Source organism: Chelonia mydas, chromosome 11 (genome assembly GCF_015237465.2).
Source record: "Chelonia mydas isolate rCheMyd1 chromosome 11, rCheMyd1.pri.v2, whole genome shotgun sequence".
NCBI classification, from domain to species: Eukaryota; Metazoa; Chordata; order Testudines; family Cheloniidae; genus Chelonia; species Chelonia mydas.
This window is the reverse complement of record NC_051251.2, coordinates 75,808,882-75,822,224: the sequence shown is the minus strand read 5'-3', so window position 1 is coordinate 75,822,224 and position 13,343 is coordinate 75,808,882. Positions and strand designations below refer to the sequence as shown.

Here is a 13,343-nt window from a genome sequence, read left to right as displayed (position 1 = left end):
CTGTCTAGTCAGGAACAAGATGACGTTACTTGGAGGGGGTCTGGGAGGAAGCCCTCAGCCAGGCACCAGACGTGCCCAGGAAGGGCAGGCCCCAGACAGCTCCCAGCTGAGGGTGAAAGGCTCTGGCCCATGAGGCCCAGCTCAGCTCTCCTCACACTTCTGGGTGGGTGAGCACAAGCCCAGCACTGATCCTACTGCCCGGCTGGGCACCTGCAGCCCCAGCTCCCGCTGCCCGTCAGAACTGGCCCTGGCTACACCGAGGAGCAGGACCCAGGGGTAAAGGTCACTCACGTCAAATCCCAGGAGGCAGGTGGGGAATCGCAGCAGGGCGGTGCTGCTCCTCATGGCCCTGGCTCTCCCCTGGCTCCGGACTGGATCCAGAAGTCGACATGCTGTGGGAGAAGGAGGCAGGTCATGGTCAATGTTCTGTACCAGTGAGCCCCTTCCCCTCCCCCACCCCCAGGGCTAATCCTCAGGGGCCAGGGTGGAATATGGGACTTCCTGAGAGAAGAGCCTTAGAAGGGCTTTTGCTCCTCTCAGGATTTGGCCCGTCCTTTGGGTTTTGTCCCACTTCATCAGAGCCTGGGACGATACGTGGTCAGGCATTGTGGACCCATCCCCTGCCTCCATCATGAGGCAGGTGTTCACAATCCCTGCCCACATCCACAGCTCTCTGGGTGATGGGGCTGAGAGGAGAGATTCACCAGCTTGTTTGCTGCTCCCTTAAACCAGTTTCTTTAAGGGACTAAGTCATGGAACAGAGTGGGCTGCCCCCAGCCCCGTCTCCTCCCTAACTGAGCCAGATGACCCAGTGGCTTGCTGCTGCTCATGCTCTGCCGGCTATTACACACACACACACTCTGGGAAGGGCAGGGGTTGTTCACAAAGCAAGAGACTGTCCTAAAAACACAATATCCTTTTTTAAAATGTCATGATCTTGGGGCCAATCTCATGATTTTGGGGAGTCTGATTCATGACGTTTGATCTCTGAATATTGGCCGGACTGGGCTCCAGAAGGCCTCTCCCCACTCCCTAGGGTAATTCCCTGCCTTGGCTCATGTTCCGTTTTCACCCCAAGTGGGTTCAGGGTTTTGCAGTTGTCTCTGATGGTTTCCACTGATAGACTTGGGGTGGAGCAAGGCTACACAGGTAATTGCATTACCTTACCGGCTATCAGGGGAGGGGAGACAACATAAGAACGGCCATACTGGGTTAGATCAAAGGTCCATGTGGCCCAGTATCCTGTCTTCTGACAGTGGCCAATGCCAGGTGCCCCAGAGGGAATGAACATATCACCTTTCTGCCAGGTGGAGCCAGCTGCAACCAGAGCCAGGTTCAATATCTAGGGGTCCTTTCCATTGATACCACACAGAACCGGCTTGAGCCCCCACCCCGTAACCTGGGAAATTTACACATCAGCCCTGGGCACCTCTGAGAGGCAATACTTCCCCACTCGCAAGCACGGAGTCTGAGTGTAGAAAAGACTTGTAATTAAAGGAGGGAAGTAACTCACGTTAATTTGGGGAAACACCACAAATAGGATTTATAAACATAAACCATGAGTAAAAGACCCACCGCCAAGTAGGTTGGGCAGTGTCCTTTTCCCCTCAGGTTCTTAAGTCCAGCAACTCAAAAGTCCCTTTCATGTGCCCAACCCTTCTCTGCACCCCACTCACAGTTGTTGTCCTTGGTCAGCACAGACCCAGAGTCCAGAGGTGCATGTGCAGAATTCACCACCCCCGCCAGGGGCGGGATAAAGAGGGACCAAACTCACAAGGCCCCTCTCTGCCAGCTACCCACTCACGCCGGCTGCCGACTGCCTGCTCACCATGCCTCTCCACCAGCTGCCCTGCTAGCCACTCACTGCGCCTCTCCACTGCACCAGACACTCATTCATCAGCTGATTATCAGTCACCTTCTACTACCACCTGCCTCTCTGCTGGGACCACTGCACAGCACTCTTAATCATTTTTAGCTCTTTGTAGGCTGGGAAGACACACTGCCCCCTCTCAAATGATTTCAGCTCTCAGTGATTTTTTTAGCTTTTTGTAGGCTGGCAGAAACACAGTCCTATCACAACTGATTTCAGCTCTGATTAGCTCCTAATAAAGTCTATTTAGTTGTATTATTTGAACAGTGGGAAAGAACAGATTACACCAGGACTCTACAGGATGTGCAACCCCTTAACTAAAAACACATATCCCCACCTTCTCTTACTTTCATGGGGCTCTGACATTCGAGCCCCAGACCTAACAAGGTTCTTTCAACTGAGGGCAACAGGTTAAGCACAGTCCTGCTTTCCTGTATTCCTACAATAATTACAACATCGGTAATCATATTTCACTACCCCTGCATTCAGTACTAAGGTGATTTGTACCCAACACCAGCCAAAGTTGATCACTTGTTGCTCAGTATGTAAGCAGAGCAGGAGCAACCTGTGTTTAAATAAACACACCCAAGTCTCTCCCCCTCCCAGCTAGCTGTCAGGGAAGCATTCATTCAGATCCTGCTTACAAACAGAACAGATAATCATCAAGTGATCCATCCCCTGTTGCCCATTCCCAGCTTCTGGCAAACAGATGCTAGGGACACCATCCCTGCCCATCCTGGCTAATAGCCATTGAGTGACCTATCCTCCATGAACTGTAATTCCTTTTTGAACCCTGTTATAGTCTTGGCCTTCACAACATCCACTGGCAAGGAGTTCCACAGGTTGACTGTGCATTGTCTGAAAAAATACTTCCTTTTGTTTGTTTTAAATCTGCTGCCTATTAATTTCATTTGGTGGACCCCCCCCCCCCCCCGCAGTTCTTGTGTTATGAGAAGGAGTAAATAACACTTCCCTATTTACTTTCTCCACACCAGTCATGATTTTATGGACCTCTATCATATCCCGCCTCAGTCGTTGCTTTTACAAGCTGAAAAGTCCCAGCCTTATTCATCTCTCCTCATATGGCAGCCATTCCATACCCATAATCATTTTTGTTGCCCTTTTCTGAACATTTTCCAATTCCAATATATCTTTTTTGAGATGGGGCGACCACATCTGCACACAGTATTCAAGATGTGGGCGTATCATAGATGTATCTAGAGGCAATATAATATTTTCTGTCTTATTATCTATCCCTTTCTTAATGATTCTCAACATTCTGTTCGCTTTTTTGTCTGCCACTGCACAGTGAGTGGATATTTTCAGAGAACTATCCACAATGACTCTAAGATCTCTTTCTTGAGTGGTAACAATTAATTTAGACCCCATCATTTTGTATGTATAGTTAGGATTATGTTTTCCAATGTGCATTAATTTGCATTTATCAACATTGAATTTCATCTGCCATTTGTTGTCCAATCACCCAATTTTGAGAGATCCTTTTGTAGCTGTTCGCAGTCTGCCTGGGACCTAACTATCTTGAGTAGTTTTGGATCATCTGCAAATTTTGCCACCTCACTGTTCACCCCTTTTTTCCAGATCATTCATGAATATGTCGAATAGAACTGGTCCCAGTACAGACCCCTGGGGGACCCCACTATTTACCTCTCTCCATTCTAAAAACTGACCATTTATTCCTACCCTTTGTTTTCTACTTTTTAACCTGTTACCAATCCATGAGAGGCCCTTCCCTCTTATCCCATGACAGCTTACTTTACTTAACAGCCTTTGGTGAGGGACCTTGCCAAAGGTTTTCTGAAAATTAAGTACACTATATCCACTGGATCCCCCTTGTCGACATGCTTTTTGACCCCCCCCCCAAAGAATCCTAGTAGATTGGTGAGGCATGATTTCCCTTTTCAAAAACCATGTTGACTCTTCCCCAATAAATTATGTTCATCTATGTGTCTTACAATTTTGTTCTTTACTATAGTTTCAAACAAACAGTTTGCCCCAGTACTGAAGTCAGGCTTACCGACCTGTAATTGCCAGGATTACCTCTGGAGCCCTTTTTAAAAATTGGCATCATGTTAGCTAGCCTCCAGTCATTTAGTACACAAGCTGATTTAAATAATGGCCCCTCACCAAGACACATTATCCCCATGGTGACTAACTTTTACTCCAAGACCACGAAGCATACTTCCAACAGTTACATTATTGCTTAAATATAACCCAGACATGCCAACTCTCAGGAACTGAGTGTGAGAGTCGTGATTTCTGAGTAAAATTAAGCCTCTCACTCATGATCATGCCACAGAACGCTCAAATGTCCGGATTTTCTTTTTTCAGCTGCGGCACAAATCATGTGTCTCCAGTGAACCAGGCGTTACCCCCAACAAAGGGATGTGGTTCCTTCACTGGGCAGTTGTCTTTCAAAGTACTTTGGAATTAATGAGAATTCATTTACATATCAGATAAACAAAGCTATCAAGCTAACAAGACAGAGCTGGCTACACGCCAGCAGGGAAGAGACACTTTACTGGATGTAATGCTCAAATAAATTTGCTAGTCTCTAAGGTGCCACAAGTACTCCCTTTCTTTTTACTGGAGATAGAAAGGGGCAGGGGGAGGCAACCCTCAAATAAGCATCAACTGAAAAAAAATTCCGACATTTGAGAGCTCTAAAAGTGAGCCTTAAGTTTACTTAGAAATCCTGTCAGCCACCCTGGGCAGCTGCTCCCCTGCCAGTCTGGAAAGTGGGAGAGGGGACTCCACTGCAGCCCCCCACCCCGAGGAGGGTGAAGAACCCTAAGGAGCGGAAATGAGGCTGGGAGTTCCAGGGGGGCTGAAGCAAGGAGGGTAAGGGCTGATGAGCTGGGGGCTGAGCAGATGGGCAGATGTGGGGGTAAAAGTTTCTGCAGCAGGGGCCAAACTCACCTGATCCAGTACAGGCGGGAGAGTGGGCAACACAATTGTCACATGCACACGCCCTGGGGATGGGTAGGGGGGTTCAAAACAACAGACTCACCTAAAAACACTATTTTTAAAAAGGTCTTACGTTTTTGGGGCTATTCTCATGACTTTTGGGGGGTCTGACTCATCAGTTTTGTCTCTTGAACTTGGCTATACTGTATAGCCTGCACATACAAATGATTATGAATCTGGATAAGCCACCAACTTTCTGAAGATACCTTAGATGGTACCATGTAAGGATAAATACCCTGAAGGACATGGGTTGGGTGTAATGAGTTTGTCAAGTCTTTGTTTGCACAGAAGAGCAGACCCCTTGCCAAATGGTCTCAGTGTCGATTCCCCAAGGGTCTTCCTAGAGAGGAGCCAGTGACTCTTCTCAAGGGCACCTCCTGGATCTAACGGGTTAGAGGACTTTGCTGCCCAAACCAGCCTGAGGCCCTGTGATTGGTGCTTAACAGAACTGTACAGAGGTTTGGGTTGAAATCCCAGCTCCCCTGGCCAAGATGGCCCAATGGGTTCCGAACAGGAGGACAGCAGGGAAATGTGGATCTTCCAGGCTCTCCTTTGCAGCCCCCACAGGGTTCAAACAGAAATCCCCTCATCCCCTGGCCTCTCCCCATCCTGCTCACCTCCGAGACGTGCTGCAGCTGGTCCGTGTTGGGGTCGCTGCAGCAGGCTCCTCAGCGTTCTATCCAGAGTCTCAGCTAGGCATGAGGCAGAGCCTGAGCGGAGAGAGAGCCTTGGGTCAGGGGCATGGGTGCTAAGGGGAGCCCCAATGAGACCCCAAACACACGGCCCAGCCTCTCCTGTTCAGATCCCTCAGCGGGCAGCTGGCCAGAGTTCATGGCAGGATGACAGCTGGCCCCTCCTCAGGCCTTGATCTCAGCGGTTCTCTGCCAAGGGCCTGGCACACAGCAGGGTGGCAGAGCCAAGCAGCTGTGGATGGGAGCTGGGCTTGTGGCCAGGCTCCAGGCTCCAAAGCACAGACCGTGGAAGGAAGAAAGGGGCCCCCATGGAGGGTAAAGGAATCTCTGATGGAGGAAGGGCCCCTCCCTGCCCCTCTGTTGACCCTCCGGCCTGTTCCCAAATCTCCTCACCTCATCCCCTATCTCAGCAGCTCCAAGAGCAGAGGGAGTGGGGCCCAGAGGCTGCTCCTGCTCCTCGGAGGGTCCTTGTCCATGCCCATGGTGAACACGCTGTGCATGTTGGCCCACAGGTGGTGAGATTCCAGCTCTGGATCCTGGGCTGGCTGCAGGTTGCTGGCAGGAGAGAGGAGCGGGTATTAGACTTTCCAGTGAGGGGCTGGGACTGGCTGCCATCCCCTCCAGGCTTAGAGCAAGACATCAGGAGCCACCAGCTCCCGAGGCATTACAGTCCAGACTCCTGCTCCAACCATAGATGACAGATACCCGCCCCGAGACAGGCAGGGCCGGCCTTAGGGAAAATGGCGCCCTGGGCCAACTTGCATTTTGGCCCTGTAGGGCAGCATGCACATCAACAAGCTTTTAGTGACAGGCTGTGATGAAGTGGGACTGTTCTTGATGTTCTCTCTGAATACTGTGTGGGTGCCTCAGTTTCCCCTATGCAGTGCTTATGTATCTAGGTGGGGGGATAAGGGTGTGTGATTGTTGCAGAGCCCTGCATGGCCAGTGTGAGGCTGTCTGGACAGAGAATGGCCGACACCCTGTCTCCTGGCAACTGATGGCCTGGGCCCTTCCCCTGCAAAGGTGCAACTGAAGGTGTTGGAGACCAAAGAGATCAGGTGACCTCCTGGCCTGGGAAAGAGCAAAGGCCAGAGAGGAAGGGCTGGAGAGTTTCAGTTTGGAGCTGGCTGGGAAAATGGAGGGGAGACCAGACAGACCTCCTGTCCTCCCCAAGATGGACCTGACTGAGGGGGTCCTGTTGTCTGTACCTGCAAGACCTGTCTTGGACTGCGTTCCTGTCGTCCAGATAAACCTTCTGTTGTATTGGCTGGCTGAGAGTCATGGTGAATTGCAGGAAGCCAGGGGTGCAGGGCCTTGTCTCCCCCAACTCCGTGACCCCAAGGGGCACATGCAATTCACAGCCTGGGCTGCGCTGCCAGCGACACCGGCCAGGCCCAGGGCGGGAAAACAAGGGGCATGCCGGACTCCCAGGCTAGGCCCAGCACCACGTCTCACTCCAGGAGCCGTCTGCGGCCGCCCGGCTTCCACGTCTGGCCCCACCCACCGCCCAGCTGGTCAGGGGCGCCAGTCCCCGGTTCGCCTTCACTCTCCCCCGCAGCCTCTGTCCCTGCCCTGTAGCAAGCTGTGTCTGAGACCTATCCCTCCTCTCACTCCCTGAGACAGATGGGAATTTCCTGCAATCTCCTCACCAAACTTAGTGAATTAAGGGTAATCCCCCATGGAGCTTTCCTTGGTTCCTGGGTCTCTGAGCGCTTGTAGCTCAGGGCTGGGCTCGCTGGGGAACAGGGGCCAAGGGCAGATGCAGACGCTGCTGGGTAACCAAGAGGGAGAGACGCTGTTTTGAGCAATGGGGGGCCCTGTTGTCTTGAGGAGATAGCAGGGTGCCTGGATGGCCACCACCCACCAGCTCAGGGGAGGAGCAGTGTCCGAGAGACGGGGGGCGGTTGGGGGGTTCGAGTCCATTGACAAGTCAGAGCTGAGGAAGAGGAGTTAGCCTGACCAACAGACGTGCGATACCCGCCCCCAGGAGAGGGGAGAAGCCATCTTGGAGCGGTCTTGAGCCAGCCACAGAAAGGGCAGGACTGGCTGTGGGTGAGCTGGTGAGTCCAAGGCCTGCATGCAGGGTCCCCCTGAGAACTGTCCTCTGGGGTCTGGCAGCAACACTCTCAGCCTGCGCCTTTCCCTTTCCAATGAGTAGAGTTTTGCTGGGAAAACTTCCCCCCCGCCCCAACTGAATTAGCCCTTCAGCTCCTAGATAAATCAGTCTGCAAGTGGCAGGTTCTGCTCTGGCTGCGAGGGCAGCTGAGCGCTAGGGCAGATCAGGAGTTAAGTAGAGTTATTATAATCTGCACCTTCAGCCCTGCATCCCTTTGTGGGGACGGGAAATCCTGGCTTGTAATACACAGGAGGTCAGACTAGATGATCAATGGCTCCCTCTGGCCTTGGAATCTATGAATCTAGGGAAGCCAAAGTCACAGGCAGGAATGCAGGTTACCTGATGTCAGGGAAGGCATGAGCGGGGCTGGGTGCGAGGGATGAGCAGGGCTGGGGCAGACCTGGAACAAGGTAGGAGCGGGACGGAAACAAGGTAGGAGCAGAAGTGAACAGTGCTGAAGTCAAATGTTGCCTGTTTTAAGTAAAGGTCTGCTAATCCCTTCAGCCAATCAGGTGGTTTGGCCAATCAGGTGGCTCAAGTGGGGCCCAACTGCGCTCATTAGATTGCCTTTGGGTTAAGCTAACAGGTAAACAGACTAGCTGGGGGTCCTTATATGATGATTCTTGAAGTACCATGACGGCAAGTCACTATAAGAATGGCCATACTTGGTCAGATCAACAGTCCATCTAGCCCACTATCCTGTCTTCCAGCAGTGGCCAGTGCCAGAAATGAACAGAAGAGGGCAATTTCAAGTGATCTGTCCCCTGTTGTCTGGTGCCAGCCTCTTGCAGCTGAAGGTTTAGGGACATCCAGAGCAAGGGGTTGCTAGTAGCCATTGATGGACTTATCTTCCATGACCTTATCTAATTCTTTTCTAACCTTAAAAAGAAAAAGGAGTACTTGTGGCACCTTAGAGACTAACAAATTTATTTGAGCATAAGCTTTCGTGAGCTACAGCTCACTTCATCGGATGCATGCAGTGGGGAGATTTTATATACACAGAGAACATGAAACAATGGGTGTATGAAACATACAGATGTTAACACCCACTGTTTCATGTTCTCTGTGTATATAAATCTCCCCACTGTATTTTCCACTGAATGCATCCAATGAAGCAAGCTGTAGCTCACAAAAGCTTATGCTCAAATAAATTTGTTAATCTCTAAGGTACCACAAGTCCTCTTTTTTTTTTTTTTTGCGGATATAGACTAACACGGCTGTGTCAAGGTTCCTTCCCCACTCTGAACTGTAGGGTACAGATGTGGGGACCTGCATGAAAACCTCCTAAGCTTACTTTTACCAGCTTAGGTTAAAACTTCGCCAAGGTACAAACCATTTTACCTTTTGCCCTTGGACTTTATCGCTGCCACCAAACGTCTAACAGGTATATAACTGGGAAAGAGCCCGTCTGGAAATGTCTTTTCCCCAAAAAATCCTCCCAAACCTTACACCCCCTTTCCTGGGGAAGTCTTGATAAAAATCCTCACCAATTTGCATAGGTGAACAATGACCCAAACCCTTGGATCTTAAGAGCAATGAAAAAGCATTCAGATTCTTAAAAGAAGAATTTTAAGATAAGAAAAAGTAAAAAGAATCACCTCTGTAAAATCCGGATGGTAAATATCTTACAGGGTAATCAGATTCAAAACATAGAGAATCCCTCGAGGCAAAACCTTAAGTTACAAAAAGACACAAAAACAGGAATCCATGTTCCATTCAGCACAGCTCATTTTCTCAGCTATTTAAAGGAATCAGAATCTAACGCATATCTAGCTAGATTACTTACTAAGTTCTAAGACTCCATTCCTGTTCTGTCCCCGGCAAAAGCATCAGACAGACAGAGAGAGCCTTTGTTTCTCCCCCCTCCAGCTTTTAAAAGTATCTTGTCTCCTCATTGGTCATTTTGGTCAGGTGCCAGCGAGGTTATCCTAGCTTCTTAAGCCTTTACAGGTGAAAGGGTTTTTCCTCTGGCCAGGAGGGATTTTAAAGGTGTTTACCCTTCCCTTTATATTTATGACAGGCTGCTACTCTGAAACTTTTCTAACCCTGTTATACAACATCCTTCACGACATACCTTGGCAACATGTTCCACAGATTAACTGTGCATTGTGTGAAGTACTTCCTTTTGTTTGTTTCATACCTGCTGCCTATTAATTTCATTGGGTGACCCCCCTAGTTCTTCTGTTATGTGAAGGGGTAAATAACATTTCCCTTTCTCCACACCATTCATGATTTTGCAGACCTCTATCACATCCTCCCTGTAACTGTCTGATTTCTAAGATGAAGAGTCCCAGTATTGTTAATTTCTCCTCCTATGGAAGCTTTTCCATCCCCCTAATCATTTCCCTTGCCCTTTTTTTGCATTTTTTTGAATGTTAACATATCTGTTATGAAATGGGGCGACCAGAACTGCATGCAATATTCAAGGTGCGGGTGTATTGTGGATTTATGTGGCAGCATCGTGATAGGTTCTGTTGTATTATCTATCCCCTTTCCTTCTGCTTCTGAACACTCTTAGCTTTTTTTTTTTTTTACTGCCACTGCACATTGAGTGGATGTTTTTCAGAAAACTAGCCATGATGATTCCAAGTTCTTTTTCTTGAGTGGAAACAGCTAATTTAGACCCCGTTGTTTTGTAAGTATAGTTGGGATTATTATTTCCAGTGTGCATTACTTTGAATTAAATTTCATGGGCCATTTTGTTGCCCAGGCACCCAGTTTAGTGAGATCCCTTTGTATCCCCTGCCTCCAGTGAGAGGGAGACCTGCTTGTGCTTCTCAGAGAGTGTTAGCTCCATGACACCTCCAGCCCGTTAGTCACACAAGCCCTCTCCTCAGGGCAATGGCAGCCCTTACTTTGCCTGGCAGGATAACAATAAGAACATAAGAATGGCCATACTGGGTCAGACCAAAGGTCCATATAGCCCAGTATCCTGTCTTCTGACATTGGCTAATGCCAGGTGCCCCAGGGGGAATGAACACAACAGGTAATCATCAAGTGATCCATCCCGTGTTGCCCATTCCCAGCTTCTGGCAAACAGTGGCTAGGGACACCGTTCCTGCCCATCCTGGCTAATAGCCATTGATGAACCTATCTTCCATTAATTTATCTAGTTCTTTTTTGAACCCTGTTACAGTCTTGACCTTCACAACATCCTCTGGCAAGGAGTTCCACAGGTTGACTGTGTGTTGTATATTTCCTTTTGTTTGTTTTAAACCTGCTGCATATTAATTTCATTTTGTGACCCCTAGTTCTTGTGTTATGAGGAGTAAATAGCACTTCCTTATTTACTTTCTCCACACCAGTCATGATTTTATAGACCTCTATCGTATCCCGCCTTAGTCGTCGCTTTCCAAGCTGAAAAGTCCCAGTCTTATTAATTTCTCCTCATATGGCAGACGCTCCCTACCCCGAATCATTTTGTTGCCCCTTTTCTGAAGCTTTGCCAATTCCAGTTCAATAGGTGCACCCCAGCCCCCAAGCCTCTTTAGAGCATTCCCCTACAGTGTCCAGCCCTTTCTCCCCTGAACACTCGCAGAAATGCCAGGTTTGTTGTCCCCAAGAGAACAGTGCACACACCAGCTTGTCTGATTCATCTCAGCATCAGCTACTTGAGTGACACCACAGTGCTGAGCTAGATCTGGTGTAAACAAGGGTAAGTTTGTCATCAAAGATTCGTGATTCAAGAGATCGTGAGTAAAGAGACTGGAAACAAAAAACTCATCAGGCGCACCTTCTGCCTAAGGAAGTTTGTGTTACCCAAATGTCGTTTGGGGCATTTCAACCAAGCCTGGTTGGCACCCCATTTTCAGGAACATGAACGGGCTGTGCATTAACTTCCTAGGTGCAGGATAAAGGGGTGTATTTTTCCTTCTACTTATATCCAGAAAGTTCAGAGACAGTGAAACCTTTGGTTGTTTGTTCTTTCCTGAGTCTTGCTTCTTCCCTATGGATTTCCTGTCCCCGTTGACTGTGTGTAAATGGGGCTTTCATGGTGTTGGCTTACAATGCTTAATTTATATGTCAATCAGGTGATGGGTGAATAAACATAGTTTGTCTAACAGAAAATCTGTCAACTCTGCCTTTATCCAGAATGCAGAGCATATTTCCAGTACCTAAAACAATACCCTACATAGTACCTGTGACCATCTGGATCCCCCTGTTCACCATTTTTACAAAGCTATATTGGATTTTGTACAAAGTATGCCTTGGATCACTTATAATTTGAAAACTCATAATGTACTGAATCGGATCATTATTTTCATCCTGGCAAAGTATGTGTGGCAAGATCGTATGTAAAGTTATAAGATTCTACAGTATAGCATTACTGAGACATATGCTAATTTTAGAAAAGGAGGAACAAACTGGTTCCTCAAAGACAAAAGGCAAACTGAGTACTCAGCCAGATGACTTGGCTCTGGAGGCGGGGGGAGGGGTTGAAAGGGGATTGGCTAGCCCCAAGTCTTTCCAGTACCCTGTACCCACTAAAAATCTCTTGCTTGTACTGTGTACTGGAGAGTACCGCCCTACTTGCACTACTGTACAGTAGGGTGATTTCCTTGTTTATTATCTGCTTAACTTCTTGATAGAATCAGTTATGGGTGGTTGTTATTTCCGACACTGTACTTTGCGTTGGAAAAATTATTCAGCCTACTGTGTTTTTTGGAAAATAATGCACATTTTCCGCCAGATTTTTCAGCTTCTTGGATTTCCAATTGGAAATACTTCCACAATAAAATGTTTTGTCTGCCATCTAATGTCATATGGATCCCTCATCTATACATACAACTTGTACCTTATGAATTTTCAGAGTTTTACTGTTAGTCCATGCTGTGAGCAATAGGTTATCCCAAGTCTTAGTTATCGATTGTCCCTGTGTTAGTTGATCTCTGTGTTTGAAGACAATCTTAGCTGATGGGCATGCAATCAAATTGAGTCCTTGATCCTGTTTCACTTGTTCTCAAGCCCAAATCAATATTATCACATTATGCATTTCAATATGCAAATCCAAATAGAGTGCCAATATCACAATACCACCCACTACTCTGGGTCCCAACCCAGGGACCCTATACACAGCAGCCATGTACTGCTGCCTCATTTGCTGCTGCTATTCTTTGGGCCTTTTCCCACCTAGCTTTTTTCCTTTCACCTATTACCTTAGGGTTACAGTTCTCTGGTCCTCTTGATCCCAGGGCCGGTAAATGAGCTAGTCAAGCTCCTCTGGAGAGAGCAGAGCCTTCCCCATGCCTCTGGTCTGAGCCCAGAATTGACCTGCTCAGGCCCTGCAGCTCCTTTTATCTGAGCTTGCTGGATTCTGATTGGCTGCTTCCACAAGGCCTCTCTAGGAAGGTCTGGAGGACCTACATCCGCTGCTCCTTCCCTGGGGTGGGGTGGGATAGGATTGCAGGGCCTCCAGCAGGGGGCCTCAAAGGGTCAGGTGCACCCTGTCACACTTGGATTTTCCCAATCTTGACAACTCATGCACCCTGCATCCATGGTTGTATAAGACTTGCAGCTATGTATTAATTTTAATTTTCTCAATTCCATTTATCTTTTGGTCATCACCTCAAGGGTGGTTGGCCAGCTGAGGCAACAGAAGTTATTTAAAAAGCCATTAAAATTATGGGAATTAAAAGCTTCCCAGTTTGCCTTGGGCATTTACCACCCTTTAATTTGATTG

At 48.3% G+C, this 13,343-nt stretch overlaps 1 long non-coding RNA gene across 2 annotated transcripts in view; it reads right to left on the bottom strand.

The window, feature by feature from the left end:
• The window catches only part of LOC122462495, a 28,990-nt gene that overhangs the window by 3,033 nt on the left and 12,614 nt on the right, over nucleotides 1-13,343 (bottom strand). Inside the window, exons 1-4 of one of the 2 annotated variants that reach the window (XR_006285054.1) lie at nucleotides 12,820-12,916; nucleotides 5,941-6,102; nucleotides 5,473-5,565; nucleotides 292-392 (exon numbers count right to left, since the gene is read on the bottom strand). This is a non-coding gene — a long non-coding RNA (uncharacterized LOC122462495). Of the gene's footprint in view, nucleotides 1-291; nucleotides 393-5,472; nucleotides 5,566-5,940; nucleotides 6,103-12,819; nucleotides 12,917-13,343 lie in introns of those variants that run through there. The other variant, XR_006285055.1, reaches the window with a different exon arrangement.